The sequence below is a fragment of the Ammospiza caudacuta genome, chromosome 7, assembly GCF_027887145.1.
Source record: "Ammospiza caudacuta isolate bAmmCau1 chromosome 7, bAmmCau1.pri, whole genome shotgun sequence".
In the NCBI taxonomy this organism is placed as follows: Eukaryota; Metazoa; Chordata; class Aves; order Passeriformes; family Passerellidae; genus Ammospiza; species Ammospiza caudacuta.
This window is the reverse complement of record NC_080599.1, coordinates 2,050,550-2,077,301: the sequence shown is the minus strand read 5'-3', so window position 1 is coordinate 2,077,301 and position 26,752 is coordinate 2,050,550. Positions and strand designations below refer to the sequence as shown.

General features: G+C 48.1%; 1 pseudogene; it reads right to left on the bottom strand.

Annotated features, from left to right (window-relative positions):
- Nucleotides 1-26,752, bottom strand: part of LOC131560158 (zinc finger protein 850-like) — a 596,580-nt pseudogene that overhangs the window by 449,259 nt on the left and 120,569 nt on the right.

Here is a 26,752-nt window from a genome sequence, read left to right as displayed (position 1 = left end):
GGGAATGTGCTGGAGGGAACTGGGGTACACTGGGAGAGACTGGGAGTGACTGGAACAAAAGTGAGGGTGAAAGGGAACAACTGGGACCACGTGGAGCACAACTGGTTCATACTGGCAGGGACTGGGAGCACACTGGGGTCATCTCTGGATCATACTGGGAGGGACTAATACTGGGAGTATCTGAGAGCGACTGGGAACCCTGCACATCATCCTCCACAGTGGGGGTGACTGGGAGCAACTGGGAGCATGCTGGGAGCAAATGGCATCATACTGGGACTGACTGGGCTGATCTAGTTGGAGGCAACTGGGACCATACTGGGAGTGATTGGAAGTTACTGGGATTATACTGGGACCATACTGGGAGTGCTGGCATGTGACAAGGATCAAACTGGAACTTCCTAGCTCCTATTGGTCTTGAAAGGGAGCAACTGGGTTCACACTTTGGGCAACTGGGATCATGCTGCAAGCAAACTGGAGGAACTGGGAATGACTGGATGCAGGCTGGAGGCAACTGGGATATACTGGGCATGACTGAGATCATACTGGGATGTAAATCAGCTTACTGGGGTGTCTGGGAATGACTTCAGGCATGCTGAGGGAGACTGGGATATACTGGGAGTGTCAGTAACCATACTGGGGATGACAGGGATCATATGGGGAGTGTGTGGGACTATACTGGGAGCAAATGGCATCACACTGGGAGCAACACGGAGCAACTGGAACCATCCTGGGGACAACTGGGTTCCTACTGGGATTACAGTGGGAGCAGCTGGGCCCATGCTGGGATTGACTGGGATCACACTGGGTCATTCTTGGAGCAACTGGGAGTGCACTGAGGGTGACTGGGAGTGGCTATGAGCAACTGGCATCAGGCTGGAAGCAACTGAGGGTTGATTGGGAGTGACTGGAAACATGCTGGGAGGAATTGGGACCACACTGGGAGCAGCTGGGACCATGCTGGGGGCAAGTGGGAGTGAGTGGGACTATGCCGAGAGGGACTGGGACTATTCGAGGGACAACTGGGATCATACTGGCAGGAACTGGGAACAACTGGGACTATTCTGGCGGCAGCTGGGATCATACTGGGATCACAGTGGGAGCAGCTGGGTCCATGCTGGCTGAGACTGGGATCACACTGTGGGTGGCTGGAATCATACTGGGATTGACTAGGAGGGGCTGTGGGCAACTGGAATCATGCTGAAAGGAACTGGGAGGAAGTGGGAGTGACTGGGAACATGCTGGGGGTGACTGAGATATACTGGGAGAGACTGGGAGTCATGAGGATCATACTGGACACTACTGGGGTCCTGCTGGCATTGACAGGGAACAACTGGGATCCCACTGGGGGTGACTGGCATCATACTGGGAGTGACTGGGATCACACTGGGATTATAGTGGGTGTCAATAGACCCTGACTGGGGTTCCTGAGAGCTACCAGGCCCATGCTGGGAGCTGACTGTGCACACACTGGGAGGAACTGGGAGAAACTTGGAATGACAGGATGCATGCTGGTGACAACTGGGATATCCTGGCAGTGACTGGGATGAAACTGGGGGCAGCTGAACCACGCTGAGGTAACTGGGAGTGCCTGGCAATGAATACAAGAATGTTCAGGCAACTGGGATATGCTGGGAGTGCCTGAGACCATGCAGGTGGTGACTGGAACCACACTGGGAGCCACTGGGAATGCGCTGGGGAAACTGGGACCATGCTGGAGGCAACTGGGGGCAAGTGTGAGTGACTGAGGCCCTGCTGGGAGAGACTGGGATCATACTGGGAGTTACTGGGACTATACTAGGGGCAACTGGGAGAATGGGGAACACAATGGATGAAAGTGGGAGCAACTGGGACCATGTTGGGGACAAATTGCATCATAACGGGGAATGACTGGGAGTGCCTGGGCTCATACTGGGAAGAAGAGGGATCCTGCCAGGAGTGAGGGGAAGTGTCCAGGATCATCATGGGAGTGACAAGAAAACTGGAAGCACACAGGGGCAGCAACTGGGCTCATGCTGGGACCACGGCTCCTGGACAGGATAGATGCAGAGGCCAAACCCAACAAGGTCAGGTTTAACAAGTCCAAGTGCCGGGTCCTGCACTTTGGCCACAACAACCCCTGCAGTGCTACAGGCTGGGGACAGAGTGGCTGGAGAGCAGCCAGGCAGAAAGGGACCTGCAGGGAGTGATGGACAGCAGGCTGGACATGAGGCAGCAGTGTGCCCAGGTGGCCAAGAAGGCCAATGGCTCCTGGCCTGGATCAGGAATGGTGTGGCCAGCAGGAGCAGGGCAGGGATTGTTCCCCTGTGCTCAGCAATGCTAGGGCAGCGCCTCGAGTGCTGTTTGCAGTTCTGGGTCCCTCTAATTAGGAAGGACATGGAGGAGCTGGAGCGTGTCCAGAGAAGGGCAACAAGGCTGGGGAGGGGTCTGGAACACAAGAGCTTTGAGGAGTGGCTGAAGGAGCTTCTGGGGTTTTTTATCCTGGAGGAGGCTCAGGTGAGACAAGGCAGTGTCAGGGAACAGGTTGGACTTGATGATCTCCATGGCCTGTTCCACCCTTGCTGATTCTGGGATTCTCTGAAAGCACCCTTGGAACAGTTGCAGGATGAGCCCCGGGACTCCTCTTCAGAAGCTCCAGCAGGCCAGGTCCCTCAGCTTCTCCTGCCAGCCCCAAAGCCCATCCTGTCAGTCCTGCAGAGCCTCTGCAGCTCCTCCTCACTGCCCAGAACAGGGAGCCCCAGAGCCAGACACAGCAGCCCAGATGTGCCCCCTTGGCCTGGGGTGCCTCTGGCAAGGCAGCAGCACCAGGCACTGCAGGAGCCTGCAGACAATTCCTGCAGCACTTGCAGGATGATCCTGCTGCCCAAGGGACGTTCCCATGGTGCCAAGTCAGGAACTGCAATGGGGAGTGGGGCCAGAGAGGAAAGGACAAACAGGGATTGGCTGTTTGCAGGAGAGGGAACAGGGATGGGCAGCAGGAAGAAATTTGTGCCAGACACAGTAAAGAAAGCCAAGGTGAAGCAAAGGAAATGCCCAGGGCAGTTTAGGGGTGGCTGCCAGGCAGCCCTGGCTCTGAGCAACAGCGTCTGCAGTGGGACAGGAAACTCTCAGCTGATGGGAACAAACTTTCTGGCTGACTGCAGAGGCCAGGACAAAGCTGAGTGGTTTCCCTGGTGTCCCCCAGCCCCTGCTGGCCCCAGGGGCTGATGGCATTTGTGCTCCCTCAGGTTCATGTCCCCACAGCAACAGCATGGGGGTGCTCCCCCTGCTCTGTGCAATGCAAACAGGGGGTGCTGAGCCAGTGCTGCCGTGTCTGTGCCTGCAAGGATGGGGCACCTGTGTGAGCTGGGGGAGAGGCCAGGGCTGCAGAGGGGGGATGTTGTTGGCAGCTCCATGAGGATGCTCTGGGACGCTGCCCTGGGCTGTGCAGCGCACTGGGGATGGATCAGCCCCTGCTCCGCTGCTCCTTCCTGTCTGCCCCAGGGACCTTGCAGAGCCCCAGCCATGCTGTTTGCCCCCAGCCTGCCCACAGCCAGCCTTGGGCTGCTCACGGGGCTTTTCTGTGCTGAGCATTGGCCTGGCCGTGTTCTTGGGAGAGCCTGGGAAAGGGGCCTGGAGCCCCCAGGCCTCGGCCTGAGGCGTCAGTGCTGCCCCAGCAGTGCCCATGGCCTGTCCCTGCTGCAGCCCCGGCACTGCCACCCCCAGGACTGTGCCCGGCCCTGAGAGCACTCAGGCCCTGCAGCAACACCAGGGCCACCAGGGCAGTGGGGCAGGGCCATGGCAGCAGCACTGGCAACACCAAGTGCTGCTGCTGCTGCTGGGCACAGTGGCTGGGCCAGCCCTGATCTGCCCCCAGCTCTGCACACAGACATTGCTGCTGCAGCTCCAGAGAAGGCAACAAAAGGGCATCTCTGCAGAAAACTTTGCTGGGAGATCCTTTAGTTCCTGTAAAGCCACAAAGAGCATAGCCCCTCATTGACACAGTCTGTGCCCACAGGGAAAATGGAGAGAAACAAAATGAAAAATGGCACAAGGAATGATATTTCTTTATGGACAAGATTAATAGATGTAGAACAAAGGAAACTAATTCCGAAAATGAAACCATCAAGAACTATCAAAAATGAGTTTCGTTACAAGTGATATGCAGAAGTTGGCCAGAAGTTTAATGTTTCTGAAACCATCCAGTCATCAGTCTCCACACTGCAGCCTTGAGCTCCTGGTTCCTCAGGCTGTAGATGAGGGGGTTCAGGGCTGGTGACACCACCGAGTACAGAACTGACAGGGCCAGATCCAGGGATGGGGAGGACATGGAGAGGGGCTTCAGATGAGCAAGTGCTGCAGTGCTGAGGAACATGGAGACCACGGCCAGGTGAGGGAGGCAGGTGGAAAAGGCTTTGTGCCGTCCATGCTCAGAGGGGATCCTCAGCACGGCCATGAAGATCTGCACATAGGAGAAAACAATGAACGCAAAACAGCTGAGTCCTAAACAAAGGCTAACCACAATGAACCCGAGTTCCCTGAGGTTGGAGTGTGAGCAGGAAAGCTTGAGAATGGCGGGGATTTCACAGAAGAACTGGCCCAGGGCATTGCTATGGCACAGGGGCAGGGAAAATGTATTGACCGTGTGCATGAGAGCATTGAGGAAGGCACTGGCCCAGGCAGCTGCTGCCATGTGGGCACAAGCTCTGCTGCCCAGCAAGGTCCCGTAGTGCAGGGGTTTGCAGATGGACACATAGCGGTCATAGCACATGATGGTCAGGAGGGTAAGCTCTGTTCCGAGGAAGCAGATGATCAGAAAAACCTGGGCTGCACATCCTGTGTAGGAGATATTCCTGGTGTCCCAGAGGCAATTGTGCATGGCTTTGGGGACAGTGGTGCAGATGGAGCCCAGGTCAGTGAGGGCCAGGTTGAGCAGGAAGAAGAACATGGGCGTGTGCAGGTGGTGGCTGCAGGCTACGGCGCTGATGATGAGGCCGTTGCCCAGGAGGGCAGCCAGGGAGATGCCCAGCAAGAGGCAGAAGTGCAGGAGCTGCAGCTGCCGCGTGTCTGCCAACGCCAGCAGGAGGAAGTGGCTGATGGAGCTGCTGTTGGACATTTGCTGTGGCTTCACATGGGAACCTGTTCATGGAGAAAGGAACAGTGAAGAGTTAGAGGAAATACCTGTAACCAAAATCAAAGCCATTTCCCATACACCCTCCTTTGTAACGCAGATGGACATGATGTTATTTTTCTGGGGGTTTTTTAAGCACTCTCATATCTCTGCTGGTGTTGTTGGATATTAGAAACCCTCAGGGAGAAAAGAGCAAATTCTGTGAGGCAAAGAGATGAGGGGAGATGATCTGTAATTCTGACCTGTTCAGAGTTTCTCTGGGCTTTAACCTTTTCAAGGGGAGAATTATCAGCTTCCCACGTTTTCCCTAAAAATCTCCCATGTACTACTGAGAGAAGATGGATACACCACAGCCCAGCTCCACAATTGTAGCCAAGGACTCACGTTGCTCATTTCACCAACCCAGCAACATTTTCTGTGTCACAACTCCTCTGCCTTTCCCTATCAATCTTAAAACTCGGAGATGCTCTAGGACAGGTTTGCACCCTGGATTAAGGCTCCCAGCTTGGACTGAAATCTCAGGGAGACTTCCAAGTGCCCTTATGATGGTGTTGGATTGAGGGAGATGCAGCTCCTTCCCTGGCTGCACTGACAGCATTGCCCAGAGCCGGGCACTGGGGACAGCGTCATCCTGAGCCAGCTGTGCCCCCTCCAGAGCCCCCAGTGCCGGGCAGCTGCTTCCAGCCCTGTGCTCTACAGAGGGAACTGGGCCCAGGGCTGCAGAGCTGCCCCATGGCTCTGCTGCAGCTCTGCCTGCACAGGAGGGGCTGCATGCCTTGGAGCCCCAGCCCGGAGGGCAGAGGCTTGGCTGGGGGCACAGGAGGGAGGGGGCTTGTTCAGATGGAGGGGCTGCACTGGAGGGGACCCTTTGGGCATCTCTAAACTCTCCCTGCCAGAGCATTGCTGGGGTTTGTTTTCTCTCGTTGCCTGATCTTCTCTCTGCCTCCTGCAGATTTTCCTCCTGCAGGTGTTTCCCTGTGCCTGATCTCTCCCTGCCAACACTCACAGAGCCCAAATCTCTGTGCACTCTCCTTGGCCTGACAGCACCCTGCCTGTTTGCAGGGCACTGGCTGGGAGCAGGTTCTGTTTGCAGCTTGGAGAAAGGACAGCTCAGACTGAGCCTGACGGGTCCAGCAAAGGCAATGCTGGTGCTGTCCATGGGCAGAGGGGCTGAAAGAAAATTAGAGATCTCCTACTGATCACTAAAACATATAGTTTGCATTGTCTCAGGCACTTGTCAACATTAATAATAAATAAGTAATAATCAACTTTTAATATTTATCTCCCCCTCCCTGCCGTTGTCCAATATTAGGAAACTGAATACAATGTCTTAGGAAATAACTTCATTTTTACAAAGTCCTTGTCATGGAAATATTCTATGACTGATCAGAAACCATCAGCATGTCAGACCTTCAAGAGCATTTCACCTCCCCCACACCAGAAATACTCAGAGTTGTACTCACAGAGTCTGTAGGCATTGGGATGTTCCAGCTTGAGGAGATGGCTCCAGGAGCTGCAGCTGCATTGTCCTGCAGCCAGAGGTTCCTGTGCCAAGGGCTGGCAGTGATTCTGCCCCAGGCACTTCTCAGCACCTTCCCAATCCTGACTGACTGAAGCTCTCTGTGCCTCTGTGCTGTGCCCGGAGTGGCTGCAGGCAGTGCCCCAGCCCTGCTGGTCTGGGAGTAAAGCTGCTCATCAAGAGAAATGTGCTTTTGAATCTCTTCTTGCTTACCAGAAGCTGCCTCTGTGCCAGGAGCCCAGCCCAGCTCAGCAGCACAGACACAGCACAAGGACTTTAATGAGCCTCTGAGGATTTGTGCTCAGGCCCTGAACATCAGTCCCTGAGAGGCAGCTGAAGAAACCTCTCCAGAACTCCAAGTCAGAATCCAACTCCAAACTTTCTTGGACTTTTAAGGGGTCCCAGTGAAGGACACGACTGAGAAAGTGTCCCCAGGCCCCAGGCATAGCAGAAAACTGGAGGCAGTGATGACAGCTGGGGACAAAGAGAAGCCAAGTCTTGGAGCCCTGGGGCACAGCAGGGTCTGTGCCACCAAGGGCTGTGAGGAGACACCTTGTGCTGAGGCCCTGGGGCCTCCTGGCACAGCCTCAGCCAGGCTGGGCACTGTCAGCCCCTTGTCCTGCCCTCAGCATCCCCCCCTAGCCCACATCCCAGTGGCCTCAAGGCTCTGCTGGAAGGAGTCCCTGGGGAGCCTTGCTCAGCAATGGCCCTGGGGGCTCCTGAATGCTCCCTTCAGGGACTGCAGGTTTTTCAAAGGACTTTGGGTTTGGCTTTTGCCTTGGAGTCTCTGAGGGGTTTGTGCAATCCTGGCCTCCAATTATCTACTGTAATTAGTCCCTTGAGAGGCTTTGTCAGTAACAACACTGAGCAGGGCTCATTAATACTGCAAGGTACTTCAGTTATTTTAAGGTACTTGGTGTTTCCCTTTTGATACAGACTCTGTGAGAGGTTTGTGCAATCATGGCCCCAATTATCTGCTTTAACCAGTCCCTTGAGGGCTTTGTACTGACACTCAGTGGGGCTCATTAATGCTTTGAGATACTCAAGGTTTTTAAGGTAGTATGGATTTTTCCTTTCTACACTGAATTTCTCAGAGATTTTTTTTTGCCATCCTGGCCTCCAGTTCTCTCCTCCAATGAGTCCATGAGGAGCCTGTGTTGGCGATGGACCTCAATGAGACCCATTCATGCTTTGAGACACTTTGGGGTTTTTCTCTGACTTTGACTCCTGGAAAGGTTTGTGCAATCTCCTCTCAAGCCCTGATGTTCAAGGGCTCAGCTCCAAATGCACCACGGGGCTCATTAGGATCAAGCCTGTCCTGACAAACTATGGCTCTGCCTTGATTTCTCTCTGGTCTGGAGCAGTTCTTTAGGAAGTATTCCTTTTACAGTTATGGAGAATTATTTTAAACAGCTTCTAAGAAATATGTATTCCTGTCTTAAAGGGTGTCTTTTATTGCTGTTCTTACTATACAAGAGGTGATTGCAGCATTCTGTGATTGATATTGATCCAGGGTCTCTCCTAAGGAGGTCTGGCCAGGTCAGGGAAGTTGTACCTTGGAGCTGACCCAGTGTGGACAACCTTGCCCTACATTCCCCAACCCCATGTGAGAAACAATTTTTAATTTCAAATATTTTAAATGGTTTTTTAAGGCCATATCAAAATACAGCAGAAGACTGAATAAAGAAAAGAATACAGCACCAGGAGCAAAGGATTCAGTCACTGTGTGCTCATCTACAAAATGGATGTTCTGTCTTTTACACCTCTTGCCCCTCCCAAAGTCTTGTCAATCGACTCCTTCTTCACTGTCCAGTGGTGGAGATCACTGTCTAACACCATGATTGGAGGTCAGGGGCTGCCATAGTAACAAGCCAACCCTCCCAAATGCCCCAACTACTGAGGCCATCCTGTGATAACAATGCAATGGGGAGGGGAAGGATAACTATACATCTAAAAAACTTTTCTCAACATATATTTAATATTCACCCCTTAATTGTGATAGTCAACCATAGAATTACTCATCTATAACAAGCTCCCCTTTTCTTTTTCTGTAAGTCCTTTTGCTTGAACAATTAGGTAAAAACTTTCTCTCTCTCTTGAATGAGTCATACTAGTATCTGTTGATGTGGGCATGGACAACGGGACAGGAGAAAAAATCTCAGTTTTTTCTTAGACACACTTAATTTGGTATGGACAAAAGGGCATCACAGAGGTCCAGTATGGCTTTGACTCCCATCTGCCGTGCCTATGTGGCTGCTACCCATAGTCAATGTATCTTAGGGGTGAGTACAGAGGCCAACTCGGTCCTGCCCTCCAGTCCCTGTTGAATTAAAAGGCAACTGAGCAATGATAGAGGTCCGGTATGGCCTTTAGTCCCTTCCTTACCATGCCTTAGGGATTGCTACCCACAGCAGGGCTATGGAGCCTTCTTGGTAGTGAACAAAGGGGCCAACCTGATCTTGCCCTCTAGTCCTTGTCTTACTTCTTAAGGATGCTGCCCCATTATGTTTTACAGTCCTTTGTGTACTTCTCCTCAACAGATGCTGGTAATTCTCACCCACTAAAACAGGAAGACAGTTCTCAAGCTGTTTGGTGGAAGCTTAACTCTACTTTTTGGGCGTCTTGGTATTTTTTTCTGGTTGTCTTTCAGTCTCTGCTTGAAAGTCAATCTTGTTTCACCCAGCCTGGATGTTATACTCCATTCTTTGAGTTCTTCTACTGGGCCTTTGACTCTGTTGGCATGAGTCATCCCCACTCTGCAGTTCACACGGCCAATTCAGTGGTGAGCAGTACCTGAAAGGGACCTTCCCACTGAGGAGTTAGAGGCTGATCTCTCCATGGATTAATTATCACCCAATCCCCAGGATTAATATTATGGATTCTGAAATCCAGGGTGGTAGTTTGAGGAATTGCCCCTTTATGCCTTAGCCCTTCTAAGGTTTGTGCTATAGACATAACTTATTTCTTGGCATTGGCTTCCCTTTCCTCATAGGTGGCAACCTTCTGGGGTGAGGTCTGGAAGGGTAACCAAAACATCATTTCATAGCGTGACACCCCCAGATCTGACTGGGGTTGGCATCTAATTCTTAATAAGGCCAAAGGGAGACATTTTATCCATGACATTTGGGGTTTCAGTCATTAGCTTAACTAGAGCTCTTTTAAGAATTTGATTCATTCTCCCAACCCAACCGGAGCTCTGTGGATGCCGTGGAGTGTGTAATTCCTAATTTTCTTCCAAGGCCTGAACAACTTTCTGCAATATCGTAGATATGAAATGAGTTCCCCGGTCTGAATCAATCCTGTTTGCCATCCCATATTGGGGAATGATTCATTCTAGAAGTGTTTTCCTCACAACACTGGCATTGGCTTTCACAGTGGCTACCACCCCATGAGTCGCGTGATCTACTATCACTGGCAAAAACTTTCCCTGTTGTACCTGAGGAAGCTCTGTAAAGTCTACTTGGATGTTTTGGAAGGGCTGTAAGGCAGTTCTCACCCTCCTCTGGGTGTTTTCCTCATGATTTTCTTATTCACTTGTTGACTTATCACACACTGATCAGTTACTTGCTTAGCTATTCTGAAAATTCCTCTGCATCTCCAGTCCCTCAGAAACCGATCACTTAGCGCTTCTGTACTCCAATGTGTTGTTCCATGTATGCCTTCTAGCATTTTCCTGGCAAAGGGTTTATTCAACATTTGCCTCCCATCTGCTAATCTCCACTTCCCTTCATTATCTTTCTTCTCTCCTGTTTTGAGGAGTTCTTCCTCTTCTGCCACACTCAATATGGGGACTTTTTGCATATCTCTCATGGGTGTTAATACTAATCTTAGTTTTTCTGTGTCTTAAAACTGGTGTCAGACCCAGAACTACCCCAAATGTGCCCCAGAAATGTCACCAGGGACCCCAAATTGGCCTCTTTTACCCTGTCTGTTAAAATTATATAAAAGATGACAAAAGGATTTAAAATAGGACTGATTAGCATAAAGAAGGAAAAATCAATAGCCACACTGCTCAATTAATTAATGAAGGGAATTGTGTTACTTAGAAACAATGACCAATAAATTTTTTGCTTGCTAAAAAGGTATGGACTTTATAATATTAATTATAAAATTTGGTATTACAAATATAGAATTATACTATTAAAATAAGAAAACTAATTATAATTTTATCAATTCAGTTTTTTTTTTTTTTTTTAAGGGGAAATGCATAATTATTTTTTATGTTTTGGGATGTCAGTCTGTTAGAGACGGTCCAAAGATCCCTCATCTGCCTCACAGCCACCATTAAGGATGGAGATTGAAGCCCTCCCCAAGAAGTGAGACTGAGACCCTTCAAATTCTAACCCAGGGGTGCTAGCCTGACTGGAGCAGGATGTCTCCCATGGGAAGTGGGATGTTACCCATAGGAACCAGTCCTGAAACAACGGGGCCCCGCTCACTGCTGGCACTGGTTTGTGCTGTTCAGAACTGAACTGTCTGTACCTGTTCCCAATGGATTTATTCTCCACTGTTCCCTCCATGTGCCGTCCTGCTCCCCTCCCGGCGGTAGATTATAAAAGAGCCTTGAGTTAACCAAAGACTTTGAGACTCTCCCCGACATGACCAGACAGATCTATTGGCTGGACCACGAGGATTTCATCTCTCTGTTGGCAGCTATCCCCCCGCTCCTTTTCTCTGTCTCTCTGTCCTTTATCTCCTTTCTAATCCTTGTGCTGCATCTGCTGTGGACACTCAATAAAAGGTGCATTTGTTTTGGTTAATACTGAAAGTCCCTTGCTGTGTGTCTTTGCGCCCTGAGATCAGTGAAATGAACCATCGTGACCCCCCTTGTACCAGGGGATTGTGACAGAGCCTGATGGGGTTGCTGCCCACAGCATGTGAACGTGATCTTCTTGGTGGCAACTGCACTGGTTCATCTGATCTTGCTTTCTGGTCTCTGTATCCCAGAATTACCTGTGCCACCTGCCTTTCTTATATTGTGGTTCTCTGTAGTTCCTTCAATAGTCAGCCCTTCTTAAGTTCACTCTTGGAATAGGGGATCATCACCTCCCCATATTAGCGAGTGCATTTGAATGCACTTGAATGCAGCATTCAAAATATGGTCCCTGTTTTTGATTTGCTGGGGAATCTCTGTATTTTCTACCTCTGTTGAGGCTGAGATTGAAGGTACTTGAGATGATATTTGGCATTCATATTCAGGTGGTGTTTGTTTCTTATCAGTGACACAGCCTCACAAGCATGAGTTCTGCAGCCTTTCATTTAAGGCACAAAATGGCTCCCTGTCTCTTGTTACAAGGCCTGGATGGTGCCAAGGAGACCATGGTGATAGTGGGGGTCCAAGGAGACCGTGGTGACACCATGGACATTCATGGAACCATGGGCATTGTGACACAGCAGGGCTTCATGGAACCCAGGAGTCAATTGTGACTCTACCAAACCTCATGGAACCAAGGGCCCATTGTGACCCTGAAGAATTTCAGGGAACCGAGAGTCTCTTGTGGCACAGGGGGTACTCATGAAACCATGGAGACCATTTTGAACCTTCAAGGCCTGATGGAACCAAAGGGTCATTCTGGCACTTCTGAGCCTTGGAACCAAAGAGACCACAGTGACACAGTGGGGCTCTGTGGAACCAAGGGGCCGTGGTGACGTTAGGGAGTGTCATTGAACCAACTGTCCCCGGTAACACTGCAGGGCCTGATGGAATCATGGGCACCATTGTGACACTACAGGGTGTCATGCAAGCAAGGGGCCATTGTCACACTCTGGGGCCTCTTGGGATCCAAAGGCAGTTGTGATACCATGGAAATTATGGCAAGTGTGGCACCATGAAACCAAGGAGACCATTGTGACCCTACAGGACCCCATGGAACTAAGGATTCATGGAACAGTGCAGGACACATGGAACCGAGGGGCCATTGTGTAGCTGTAGACCCAAAAGAGCCCATTCTGACACTGTGGGCCCCCATGGATCCAAAGGTCCATTTTGACATTGCAGGGCCTCATGGAATCCTGGAGACCATGGTGAAACTTTGGGGCCTTGTTGAATGAAGTGGCCCTGCAGGGCCTGATGGAACCAATGAGACCCCATAGAACCAAGGGTCCATTGTGACCCTGTGGTACCATGGTGTCGTGGGTTGACCCAGGCCAAATGCCAGGCATCCATGGGGGCTGCTCACTCACTCCCCTCTGCAGCTGGACAAAGAGAATTTAATAAAGGGTTCATGGGTTGAGATAAGGACTGGGCAAGATCACTCATCAAATACTGTCCTGGGAAAAACAGGCTTAGCTTAGAGATGTGAAATTCATTTATTGCTAACAAAATCAGAGCAAGAAAAGGGGAAATAAAATATGCCCCTCAGCTCCCTCCTTCCTGCTCTACCTCCCACCCCAGCAGTGCAGGGAGATAGGGAATGGGGGTTATGTTCAGTTCATCAGCCATGGCTTCTGGCCCGGCTCAGGGAGAGGAGTGGTTCCCCTGCTGCACTGTGGGTCCCTCCCAGGGGAGACAGTTCTGCAGGAGCTTCTCCAATGTGAGTCCATTTCAGGGGCAACAGCCCTCTGCAAACTGCTGCAGTGTGAGTCCATGCCAGGGACAACAGTCCTTCCCAAACTGCTGCAGCATGGGTCACTCTTCCAGGGGGTGCATTCCTCCAGGGACAGGCTGCTCCAGCCTGGGAGCAGGGCCCCTTCTCTCCATGGCTCTCCTGCAAGGTGCCTGGGTCTCCAGTGCCTGGAGCACCTCTTGCCTCTCCTTCTGCACCGACCTTGATGTCTGCAGAGTTGTTCTTCTCACATGTTCTCCCTCTGCTCTCCTCTGACTGCAGTTAAAACTGCGCCACAATCTCTATTTTGATTTCTTTTACAATCTGTTATCGCAGAGGCATTGCCACCATTTGTAACTGGCCCAGCCTTTGCCAGCAGCAGGTCCATCTTTGAAGCCACCAGGAATTGGCTGTGCCAGACACAGTGGAAGCTTCCAGCAGCTTCTCACAGGAGCCGTCCCTGTGCCCCCCTGTGAAATACAAAGCTGTGTTTTGTGTCAGGTACATACAGGCAACTTGTGTATTTGTGATTGTAATATGTCTGGAAAAGGACCATGGGACACTTATAAAGACGAATTCTAACAATTACTGAGGAAAGTAAAGCATGGAAGAAGGCCTTTGAACCTATCTTTTGTTCATAATTAACCTTTATAAGTCTTAAGTTGATTTAGGAGCATTTGAATTAAAGCTTTAAGGATGTTACTCTTTGACATTAACTTTCTTCTTGTAGCTAAGCCTGAAAGAGTTTTGCAATAATAACCTTTTGAAGTATAATTTTAGAATATTGCTTGTAGTAAGGATCTTTGAAACTATAGCTTTATAATATATATAAAGGAAACATGCTTATCTCATGCCTTAACAAAACAGTGAAAAGCAGCTTAAGAAAGGAAGATGAACATCAACTCAAGATTTATAGTTTTGACCAAGGGAAGCTGGACATCATTGTTATGAGATTTATAGTCTCTGCAATAAAAGGTGGATCCACATCTGGAATCTGGACCACACCATCTGGGAGACTTCTTCCTTCTTTCAGAAACCGAACCACCACCATATGGGGACACTCCTTTCTGGGATATATCTTGATAAAAACTAATTCACAATAGGTATAGAATTGGGATGTAAAAATTTGGAATAGAAACTGCTGATGAGTAAAAATTCGGAATTGGAACTGCTGAGAAAGCTGATGCGTACCCCTATAAATACCTGTGAGCCTCAACTATCGGTGTGCAGTTGGAGAGAAAACTTCCCCCACTGTACCCAGCGCTGTATTGCTCATAATTTAACATATTAATTTAATAAATTGATTTCTGCTTGAATATTGGCCTAGTCAAGCTTCTTATTTATAACACAGTGCCCAGAGGATGCTCGAGGGGTCCCTGTACCTCATGCCCTGGGAATGCTTTGGAGCGGCTGGAGGGGTTGTTCCAGTCCCTGTCACCCCAGGCCATTCCCCAGGGGGTCTCCATCATTTTCATTCAGGGAATGCCTGGGGGGTCTCCCTCCTTCTCATCCCTGTGCCAGGGGGTGCTCAGGGCAGTCTCCGTCCCTCTCAGCCCAGGGGATGCTCGGGGCTCTCTGTCCCCTCACCCTGGAGGATGCTCAGGGGGTCTCCATCCCTCTGGCCCCAGGGAATGCCTGTGCAGGGCTGGGGACCAGGGGCTCTGTGTCCTTCTCACCGTTGAGGGTGCTCAGGGCTGGGGGAGCTCTCCCACCTTCTCACACCTGGGGAGGCCGGGGGGTCTCTGTCCCTCTCTGCTCTGCTGTGACCTCACCCAAACATCATTGGGGTCAGAGGGAAAGAGACACCCCCGAACCCCCAGAAGGGCTGAACCTGGGATTTGGTTTGGGGCTGAGGATTTAGGAAGGGGCTGGAATTGGGACTGGGCTTGGAGTTGGGGCTAAGATTTGGATTAGAGCTGGGACTGGGGTTAAGGCTAGACATGGGATTGGCTTTAGGGCTGGGGTTGGGATTGGGTCTGGGGCTAGACGAGTTTGGGACTGGGATGAGATTAAATACAGAACTGTGAGTGTGTCTCAACATGGTCTGAGATTGAGACCAGGATCAGGGTCAGGTTTGGGACTGAGTTCACCCAGAGTGGGACAGGGGGGATATCACAGTGGGAAGGTTTGGGGAAAATCCTGGTTTGGGGAAAAAAAAGGTGTGAATGCCTTGTGTTGGGGATTCCTCCCACCCAAGTGCATGTCTAGAAGTCACCTGATGTCCAGAAATCAAGAGTGAATAAAAAAAGGCCACCCGGAGTTTCCCATTTCCGGTCTCGTCATTCTCAGGTTCTGGTTAGTCCCCCATCTCAGGGCTGGTGGGGATCCCATGGGTCCTGGGGATGCCCCCTCTTCAGGGCTGCTTAGGGATTCTGGGGCATTTTGGGGTCCTGCTCTCCAGCCTCCCCTCAATCCAGCCACTTGGGGCTCCCCCCACTTGCCACCACCCTGTCCTGGTTTAAAGCAAATTTGGGAGAAAATCCCCAAAAGGGGTTTCTCTAGACAGGAGATTCAAGCAGATTCTTCCCTGGCTGATTCAGAAAAATATTTCCTTGGAGAAAATTGCAAAAAATCTCTTTATTTAGCAGGCAAAGCATTCACCAACAAAACAAATGAACAATATCAAACAATAAAACCTCTTGCTTCTCCAAAAGAGATGACAAACTCACAAAGTCCTTCCATGGGCAGTAGCTGGGCTCACTCAGTGTCTTATCAGTGTCTTATCAGTCTCTTATCAGTCTCTGCAGCACTGGAAATGCCCAGCCCAGGCCCAGCCTGGTGGGCCACAGGTGCGAGGTGCTGGTGGTGTTCTGGGTGTTCCGTTTCAAGCAATTTTAAACTGCACCAAAGAAAAAGAAAAACAACAGTTGGGGGAACTTCTCTGCCTCAGAGAGCTAAAAATTAACTAAAAGCAAAGGAGAGCTCTGTCCGCCCTCTTTCCATCCAGGAGCTGGCATGTGGAGGATGAGTGCAGTATCTGAAAACAAACTGCTGCTTCTTCCTTCTCCCCTTCACTCTCAGAACCAGCCTTAAAGGTGCAGAACTCATTTCTGGGCTAAACAGACCATTGGGGGTACGAGCATCATGAAGTCACCCCAGGACACGCCCCTGTCAGGGTCAGGAGGTCCCGTCCCTGCCTCATCTCCGGGCTGCCGGGGGTCCCCCAGCTCCGGTATCGCCCTTTCCCCTCTCCCCACCCCGGGGATCCTTCGTTCCACAGCCCCACTTCTCACGGGGATCCCCAAAACCAATGTCCCGCCCCATCGGTACTGGGCAATCCCCACGTGGACCCCCGGGACCCTCCCAAGGGGCGATCGTGGCTCCTCTCCCCCCGAAAAAGCTCCTCTTGGGGAGCCCGGAGATATCCGGGGCTCGAGTCCGGGATCTGCCGGCTCCGAACACTGTCCAAAAAAATCCTCCTGGAGACCTCTGGCTGGAGTTATTTGGGAATTTAGCTGCTTGAGCTGGGCTTCTTGTGGGACTTTCAGAAGCCTTGTGTTCCTCAGTGGGGGGTGAATGAACCTTTTCAGTCTCGCTGGTATCATTTGCTCCCTTTCCTCCAGTGATTTTAACAAACTTCTCAATAAAGGACAACAAAATTTTCTTTACACATGGCACCCACAACAGCCATTTTCCTCATCAGTTCTCCCATAAGTTCCCCAGGAAGAAGGAGGGACTGTGTCCAAGTTTTCAAGAGTTCTTCCAGAAAGAACCACAACCTCCTCAGTGGAGCGAACCATGCGGTTTTCAAAGGCACTTGGGGTCAGAGAACAGTGCTCTGAACTCACTGTGCCAAAATAATGTCACAGTCTGGTTAAGAAAATTGTTACAGAGATGCCTTTGCCCCAATTAAGGTGCTAACGAGACCAAATCCAAAGTGTACTTTATTGAACAGTAAATATGAGATAGAGAGAGATCTGGAAAGAAAGAGAAAAGAGGAGGACAGTGTCCTGGGTTGACTATAAGATGCTTTTATCCCCAATCATCTCATTCTGTTTCTGTTGTATAATACATTTTGCACCTTTAAGAGTGTTCCAGAGAGTGAAAGGTGGGGGAGAGAAGAAGCGCACCGGAGGGACTGATCAGAGACTGAGTGAGCTGAGCTTCAACCCAGGGTTTTCTCAGTTTGTCATCTCTTTTAGAGTGGCAAGGGGTCTCATTGTTTGATATTGTTTTGGTTTTATTTTTTAATAAACAGGTTTTTCCCACCTTTCTCCAAGGAGGTATTTTTTCCCCCCGGGCCAGTTGGGGGGAGGGGCCGATTGGATCTGCTTTTCCCACCGGAGCTCCTTTGGGGGATTCTTCCCCAGATTTGCTCTAAACCTGGACAAATACATGAATTGGCGCCCAACGCGTGGCTGGAAAAGGTGGAAAAAAACTCTATTAATTGTGAGTTTTTTGTTGTTAAAGCAGTTAGTAGCCATGCTGCTTGAACCCCTGATGTCTCTGGGGATGAAAGCCTTCGTGGGGCTCTGGGCTATAGACCTTTTTGAGGTTCCATTTTGGTCACTAGGATTATTGTCCATAACAAGTAATTTTTTACGGTAGAGGGGTACGGATTGGAATAGCTGTTGTGCTGGCCTTGGTGATAATGATTTATAAAGCATTTACAAAGATACTGGCGTCTGTTTACAATATGTATGGTTTATGGTTTCTTCATCCTACCCTGCATCCCAATTCCAGTAGTACGTTTTGGGAATTTATTAGTAATTACACTCAGTCTGCTAGAGGTGGAGCCAAGAATGAGACTTTCCAACCTTCCTTTTCCTTCTTCTCCTTTGAATAGGTTATGTCACTTTTTGAGAATGTTCAGTTTCCCCTGAATGTTAAAGAGACCATCTTTCTGGTATTTAATCTGGTAAGCTTCCTCTATATGGTCTGCAGCTTCTCTAGAATGAGGGCTGAGATATCCAGAGGAGCTGGTGAGACCCCTGACCCAGAAGTAGATACAGGCGTGAAAAATCCTGAGTAGTGTGGACAGTGGGAAAATATAGGCCAAACCCTGAAAGAATTTTCTGAACCTGTAGACTGGGATTTTCCATGGGAACAAATTCAGAATGCAGCAGAAGTGGGGAAATACCTAAAAGAGAAGTGCCATGATGATTCTAAGGAGAAAAGGCTAATTGCAATAAGCTGGGCCCTGGCCTATGCTTATCGCACTTTGTTCGATAGTGTAGGGGAGCAGACAGAGGCAGGGGGGCAGGGAGATAAATCAGCTATCCCAGTCACTCAAGCTATAGCCACCAGCCCAGGCTCGAAGCCAGCAGCCAAGCCAGATAGTGAGCCTAAGCCAGCATCTAAACCCATGGCTGTTGCTACCAGTACTAGAAGTGGGAAATGCACGGAAAAAACTAATCGACCAGTGGATGATGATGATGATGGTGATACAGGAGAAGGAACCTCGATGTCTCCTGACATAAAATCAGGAGTCCAAGCAGCAGGTGCAAGATCAGACGCAAATATTGAGTCCTTTTCCCTGAAGGACCTTCGTGGCTTATGGAAGGATTACACCCGATGACCTGATGAATCCATAATTAGTTGGTTAGTCCATCTCTGGGATGCTGCGGGCAAGGCTACAATTCTGGATGGCACTGAAGTGAGGCATTTGGGATCCCTGTCATATGATCTTGTCATCAACCAAGGAATGATGAGCGGGGGCTAACACTCACAGCCTCTGGGCAGGGGTCTTAGAAAGTATTGCACAAAGATATCTGTGTGCAGATGATCTTTATATGCAGCAAACACAATGGAAGACCATGGAACAAGGGATCCAAAGCCTGAGAGAAATGGCAGTGGCAGAGATTGTCTTCTCAGATGACGTAACAACTAGGAATCCAGACTTAGTACCATGCACATCTGTGATGTGGTGGAAACTTGTGTGACAAGAAATGGGTCACATGAATATGCTTCTGCCTTAGCCATAATGAAGTGGGATGAGAGGGATGAGACTGTGCTGGATATGGCAAGGAAGCTCCGAGCATATGCAGATGCTGTACATGGCCCGACACATGCCAGAATCGCAGCGGTGGAAACACGTCTGCAGAACTTAGAGGGTAAGATAGAGGAGAATCAAAGGAAGCTCAGAGAGGAGATTAAAGAAGACCTCCAAATCTCAGCAGTACAGATAAGAGGTTCTGGTATCCAAGGCAGATGTTCCCCAGATGGCAAGAGAAGGTACACCCCATGAGCTGAGCTGTGGTTCTTCCTGTGTGATTGCAGAGAAGACATGGGAAGGTGGGATGGAAAAACTACTGCTGTTCTGGCACAACGGGTGCGTGAACTGAAGGAAGTCACCAGGAGGAAAGCAGCTCCAGTTGCCTGTAGCCGAACTGCCAGGTATGATGATGATGACATGTCTGATCCCATTGAAGGAACATCCAAGACATATGCCCAGGGAAAGAAGGATAACCAGGCTTAGAGGGGCCCTGCCTCTAGCCAAGTAGAGGCCAGGGAAAATCGTGTTTTCTGGTCTTTGTGGATTCGTTGGCCTGGCACATCGGAACGATAAGAGTACAAAGCTTTGGTTGATACTGGTGCGCAATGCACATTAATCCCATCAAGACATGTGGGGACAGAATCTGTTTCTATTGCTGGTGTGACAGGGGGATCACAGGATTTTAGTTTGGTGGAAGCTGATGGGAGCCTGACTGGGTATGAGTGGAAGAAACATCCTATCGTGATGTTACAGAGGCCTCGTGTATTTTGGGCATAGACTACCTTCAAAGCGGATGTTTCAAAGACCTGAAAGGACTCAAGTGGGCATTTGGAATAGCGGCTGTAATGACAGAGGGTGTGCAGCAATTGAACACCTTGCCTGGACTGTCTGAGAATTCATCTGCAGTAGGAGGCCTGACGAGAGAAGAGCAACAGGTGCCAATTGCTACTTCCACAGTGCATTGATGACAGTATAGAACCACTCGAGATGCTGTGATCCCCATCCATAAGATGATCCGAGAGCAGGAGACCCAAGGGGTTGTCAGCAAGACCCACTCACCCTTCAACAGCCCCATCTGGCCTGTGCGTAAATCTGAAGGAGAATGGAGATTGACTGTGGACTACCGTGCATTGAATGAAGTGACTCCACCACCGAGTGCTGCCGTGCCAGACATATTAGAGCTCCAGTACGAGCTGGAGTCCAAGGCAGGAAAGTGATACTGATAGTGGAACCCTGGAAAAAGTTAAAGATAGAAACTAAAATGTTAGGCTTTGTGCTTTCCCTGATCAACTGCACCTGCATAAGCAGTATGATAAATTATATAATTGTTAGATGTGATGACTGTTTAGTAATTAAATGTAATTATTATATAACCATAAGAAGAATAGTGAGAAACTATGTTGGAAATTCAGAGAGGGGCTAAATTTATGTATACAATAGAACAATATAAGTTTAACAATTAACATGAAAGTTATGTAACAATAGAGTATAAAACATGATCATTTCGGATGTAAGGTCGGAGTCAGATTTGGGTTAAATATACCCTGATTGCCAGAGCTCTTAATAAAAAGCACCACATAAAATCACCCGTGATTATGTGTTTTTGAACGCTAACATTTTGGAGACCCACAGATGGGACCCTTGTGAGTGCCGCTGAGCAAGTTCGCGACTCGATCACGCTCCAGCCGGCACCGACGGATTCTTGGGGAGCCCATCGGCTGCGACCACTTCCGCCGCTCACAAACGTCCCCGGGAGAAAGGTAAGGTGCTTTTTACTTTGGTTTGGATGCCTGCCAATAAGACGCAGCGAAAGCTACGCTTGGTTGGGCTAAAGGAATTCCTGTTGGTACAAGCCTAGGCGCCGTTCCGTAAGACAATTGCAAAAGCGTTGCAGGTTCGGCATTTGTGGCATTTTTGAAATGGAGAAACTTAAAGGGATTTTGGGCAGTAACACCGCTATCCCGCAAAATTCTCCTTTGGGGTGCTTATTAACACATTGGAAACAAGGTAACTTTGGGGAAGGATTACATAAAACTAAGTTGATTGATTATTGTAATTCATGGTGGCCAGAATATGCCTTGGAGAACGGTTAAAAATGGCCAAAATACGGTACTCTGCAATATAACACTATTTCGCAGTTAATGTCATTTTGTAAACAAGAAGGAAAATGGGATGAAGTCCCATATGTTGATCTGTTTTTCTACTTATGGGGAAAGCCAGAATGGCAGAATGAATGTGGATTATTAATGGTTAAAACATCTGCAAAGTGTGGGGTTTGTGAGGAACGTTGTTTAGAACACTTGGCGTTAAAAGAAAGCTCGAGTAGGGAAAATTATACAGATATTGATTTACAAGTAGCTCCAATAGGAACAAGAGAACCTAACCCTATCCCACCTGTTTCATCTGTCGCTATCCCACTACCTGCTCCTCACCCACCTACCCCTGAACCTGTCTCGTCTAGTACACCTTTCCCTCTTTATCCTCCTCTCCCATTATCACCCGATCCCTCCTCCTCGCAAAATGAGCAAAATCTAACTGTGATAGAAAGGGGAAAGAGGTATGCGAGTGAAAAAGATAGCAATGGTAATGAATCAGTGACCCCAATGGCCCATAGAATCCGGGGTCAGGCAAAGCTTGCTCCTGTTGTGCATAGAGACGGCATAAGGAAACAAAAACGGACTGTGATTGCCCCCTTGCGACAAGGTGTAGGAGTGGAAGGGCCAGTATTTGTAAAAGGGCCTTTTTCCCCGGCAGACGTAATTATTTGGAAACAGTCAGCCGGAACTTATAGAGAAAATCCTGATAAAGTGGCACGTGTAGTAAAAATGGTTATGAAAAGTCAAAATCCTGACTGGGATGACATACAAGTAATATTAGATACTCTGATGGATTCTATTGAAAAAGAAATGGTACTTAAGGCAGCCAAAGAGAGGCCAAGAGAAGATATTAGAAATGGGCTGGTAACAGGGAATTTAGATGTGAATTTCCCAATTGAGGATCCAAATTGGGACCCTAATTTATTGTGCGATATGAGGAGATTATGGAAATATCAAGAGTGGATCCAAACAGGAGTTCAGAATGCTGTGCCCAAAACTATCAAATGGTCCAAACTATATGAGGTTTGACAGGAAAAGAAGGAATCTCCCACTGCGTTTTTGGAGAGGCTTAAGGAGGTAGCAAGGAAATATGCAGACCTCCAAATGGATACAGAGCAAGCAAAGGTTCAGCTCGCTCTCATATTCTTGGGCCAATCACAGGATGACATTCGTAGAAAATTGCAAAAATTAGAAGGGGAAGAATTAAGGAATTTGGATAAGTTACTCAAGGTTGCTTGGAAGGTATATAACAATCAGGTAAAAGAAGCTAGTAAAAGGCAGCAGCAGAATCTTTTGGCAGTAATACAGGGGAGAGGGAACCCAAATTTCAGGGGGTGTGACAGGAATGGTTGGGGTAGGAGACCAGTTACCCAGGGGTTAAGCCTGAATCAATGTGCATATTGCAATGGGGTGGGACATTGGAAGCGAAATTGCCCAAGTTTGAATAACCAGTTTGACCAGGGCAATCAGTTCCAGCAGGCTACCAAGGAGATTATCCTGGGGGAGTATACCAGCTGACTAGACGTTGAACCGGTAGAACAAGTTAAGGAACCTGTTGTAAATATACAGTTAGGGCATAAAGAGGTCAGATTTCTAATAGATACGGGAGCTACTTTTTCTGTATTGAATCATTTGCAAGGACAAATTGGGGACAAGGAAACGACAATAGTCGGCGCTACAGGGAAAGAGGAAAAACGGCCTTTCCTGCAACCCCTAGATTTGTGTTTTGGAAACAAGATTATAACACATGAATTTTTATATGTACCTGAGTGTCCAATTCCGTTTTTAGGGAGAGATTTGCTAGCAAAACTTGATGCAGTAATAACCTTTGAAAATGGACAGCTTATAATGAAAATACCTGAATCAAAGATGGGACAGATATTAATGATCAAAGAAAAACCTGTTCCCTCTATCCCTAGGGAGGTAGAAGATGCAGTGATTCCCTCTGTATGGGAGACAGATATACCAGGGAAATCTAAATTGGCACAACCAGTGCACATAGAGTTAAAAGAAGGGGCAAGGGCTGTACAAGTCAAACAATATCCCATAAAACCAGAAGCATGGCAAGGAATAGTAAAGATTATTGAGAAATTCTTGAAATACTGAATTTTAGAAGAATGTGAATCAGAATTTAATACACCGATATTTCCAGTAAAGAAGCTAAATGGTGAATATAGATTAGTGCAGGATTTGAGAGCAATAAATAAAATAACAAAGGACATTTATCCAGTGGTAACAAATCCTTATACATTGCTAACATCCGAAAAGGAGATATATAAATGGTTTACCGTAATTGATTTAAAAGATGCCTTTTTCTGCATCCCCCTTGACAAAGAAAGTAGGAAACTGTTTGCCTTTGAGTGGGAAAACCCAGGGGATGGAAGAAACACCCAGCTCACATGGACACGACTCCCACAAGGCTACAAGAACTCGCTGACCGTATTCGGAAACCAATTGGCAAAGGAACTGGAGATTTGGACTGAAAATGGGCAAGTACCAAGAGACGAATACTTATTGTTGCAGTATGTTGATGATATACTAATAGCTACAGAAGAAAGAGCAACCTGTATAAAGGTAACCATTGAGATTTTAAATTCACTGGGAATGGGAGGCTATTAAGTATCCAGAGGAAAGGCACAAATTGCACAACATACTGTGATTTACCTGGGATGTGAAATTTCACAAGGGCAACAAAAACTAGGTACTAACCGTATCCAAGCTATTTGTGCGATTCCAGAGCCCCAGAATTCACATGAGCTGCGAGTCTTCCTTGGGATGGCAGGATGGTGTCGCTTTTAGATCATGGACTATGGACTGATTGCAAAACCCCTGTATGAAGCCTGGGGCAAACCACAGAAAGAAGCCTTCCTAAAATTAAAGGAAGCACTGACAACTGCTCCAGCATTAGAGTTACCTGATTTGTCTAAAGATTTTCAGCTGTTTGTACATGAAAGGCTGCGCCTAGCACTAGGAGTCCTGACCCAACGTCTGGGAAGCTGGAAAAGGCCAGTGGGCTACTTTTCCAAACAACTCGACAACATAAGTGCCGGGTGGCCCCCATGTCTGTGGGCAGTCTCAGCTACTGTGATCCTGATACAAGAAGCCAGGAAACTTACTATGGGAAGGCACATAGATGTCTATGTACCACACATGGTAACCACTGTCTTAGAACAAAAGGGGGGCCATTGGCTATCTCCCAGCAGGATGATGAAATTCCAGGTAGTTCTGACTGAACAGGATGATGTCACATTAAAAACAACTGACCTTTTGAATCCAGCTTTGTTCCTAGGTACCACAACTGAAGAAGGCCCATTAGAACACAACTGTTTAGAAGTAATAGAGTACACCTATTCAGCAAGAGAAGACATGAAAGACATCCCACTAGAGCAGCTGGAGTGGGAGCTGTTTACAGATGGGAGCAGCTTCATGGAAAACTGAACCAGATACGCTGGATATGCGGTAACAACAGTCAATACAGTAGTGGAGGCAAAGGCATTACCACCAAATACATCTGCCCAGAAGGCAGAACTGGTTGCTTTAACCAGGGCACTAGAATTAAGTGAAGGGAAAAAGGTAAATATCTGGACTGACTCAAAATATGCTTTTGGAGTGGTGCATGTACACGGAGCACTGTGGAAAGAAAGAGGACTGTTATCTTCTCGGGGTACGCACATTAAACATCAGGATGCAGTCCTGCAATTGATAAAGGCAGTACAAAAACCTGAACAAGTGGCAATCATACACTGCAAAGCACACCAATCAGGAAACTCCAAAATCTGTGAGGTAAATCGAAAGGCAGACTGGGCAGCCCGACAGGTTGCTCGAGAGGTACAAACAACAATGGTATTGATACCTTTGAAGCTTAATGTATCCCAATTCAATTTGCCTCAAAAACCAAAATATTCAGTAGAAGATGAGAGACTGGCACGTTTGCTAAATGCACAAAAGAATTCAGAAGGATGATATGTAACCGCACAAGGACAAATAGTGGTACCCCCCTTGATAATGAGAGAAGTTCTACAAATTAAACATAATGAATGTCACTGGGGATGCTCCCATTGGTAAAATTACTAAAGGCATTGGTAAAATTACTAAAGCAGAGTTTAATTTCAGTACGGATGTTAAAAATGGCAAAATTAGTAATGTCAAAATGTGATATCTGCTTGAAAACAACCCAGTGGCCTGGCAACAGGCACAGCTGGGAAGAATTTGGATAGGAATAGAGCCAGGAGACTATTGGCAGGTAGATTTTGTAGAGCTACGAAAAACTCGAGGATACAAATACCTGTTAGTGGGGATTGACACATTCTCTGGGTGGCCAGAAGCCCTTCCCTGTCGCACGAACCAAGCAAAGGAAACAGTTAAGTGGTTACTACAGGAGATTATTCCCAGATTCGGGGTACCCCTAGGGGTATCATCAGATAGGGGACCCCATTTCATAGCTACAGTAGTAAAAGAGGTAAGTAGCCTGCTGGGGATAAATTGGGACCTCCACACACTGTGGAGACCCCAGTCAAGTGGACAGGTAGAGAGGATCAATCAGACACTAAAAAGGCAAATCAGTAAAATATGCCAAGAAGTCAAATTGCAGTGGCCGCAGGCTTTGCCAATAGCACTGTTGAGGATTCGGATAAAGCCTAGGAGTGGGATGTCAGTCAGTCCTTATGAGATATTGTATGGGAAACCATATGAATCTCCTGAGCCTAACCCTAATGTACATATCACAGGAAAGCAGGAAGTATATAATTATGTTCTGTCTCTTGGGAAAACTTTAGCTCGGCTCCGGAGTATCCTCGTGTGGAATAAACCATTGAGAACCCAGTTCATAACATAGATCCAGGAGACAAGGTGTACATCAAGAACTGGAACGAGGAACCGCTGAAAGAAAAGTGGAGTGGACCCCATCAGGTACTACTGACCACCTTTACAGCAGTCAAAGTAGCCGGTGTGGAACCCTGGATCCACTATACCCAAGAGAAAAAAGTCCATCCTGGATCACAGACTGTATAAACTCTGGAATGAACAAAGGCTGCAGATAAGATGTGTTTAATTGCTTTCAGAATGCTATCAGTAATTGTGCTAACGTTATGGTTATTAATATCTTTGGGATGTGGAATGCAAAATGATCAACTAACCACTCTTCATTCTAGAATGAAGAGAGAGGTACAAACAGAAACACAGGTGATAAAGGTTTCTAATGCAGTTTGGGCTGAGAATGTAATGATTGGATTAGTCAAAGATTTTGCCAAAATGCAAAACACCAGCTGAATAACTGCCTGTCTGCCAACACCAAAGGCAGCAGGAGACCCAGTAAATTGGGGAATCATAACATCAAAACTACCTGAAATACAAAAGAACAAAATAATTACATGTAAACTGGTACCCGAATCGAGACAAGTTACAGAAACAACTCTGGTATGGGAATGTGAGGCCAAGGATAAGAAAGATCAGATGGAACCTTGGGACAGTGCGTGGTCTGTGAGTATTCTTCAAAGATTTCAATATATGGCAAACACCCCTTGGTGTATTAAGTGGGAAGGCCCCGAGAAT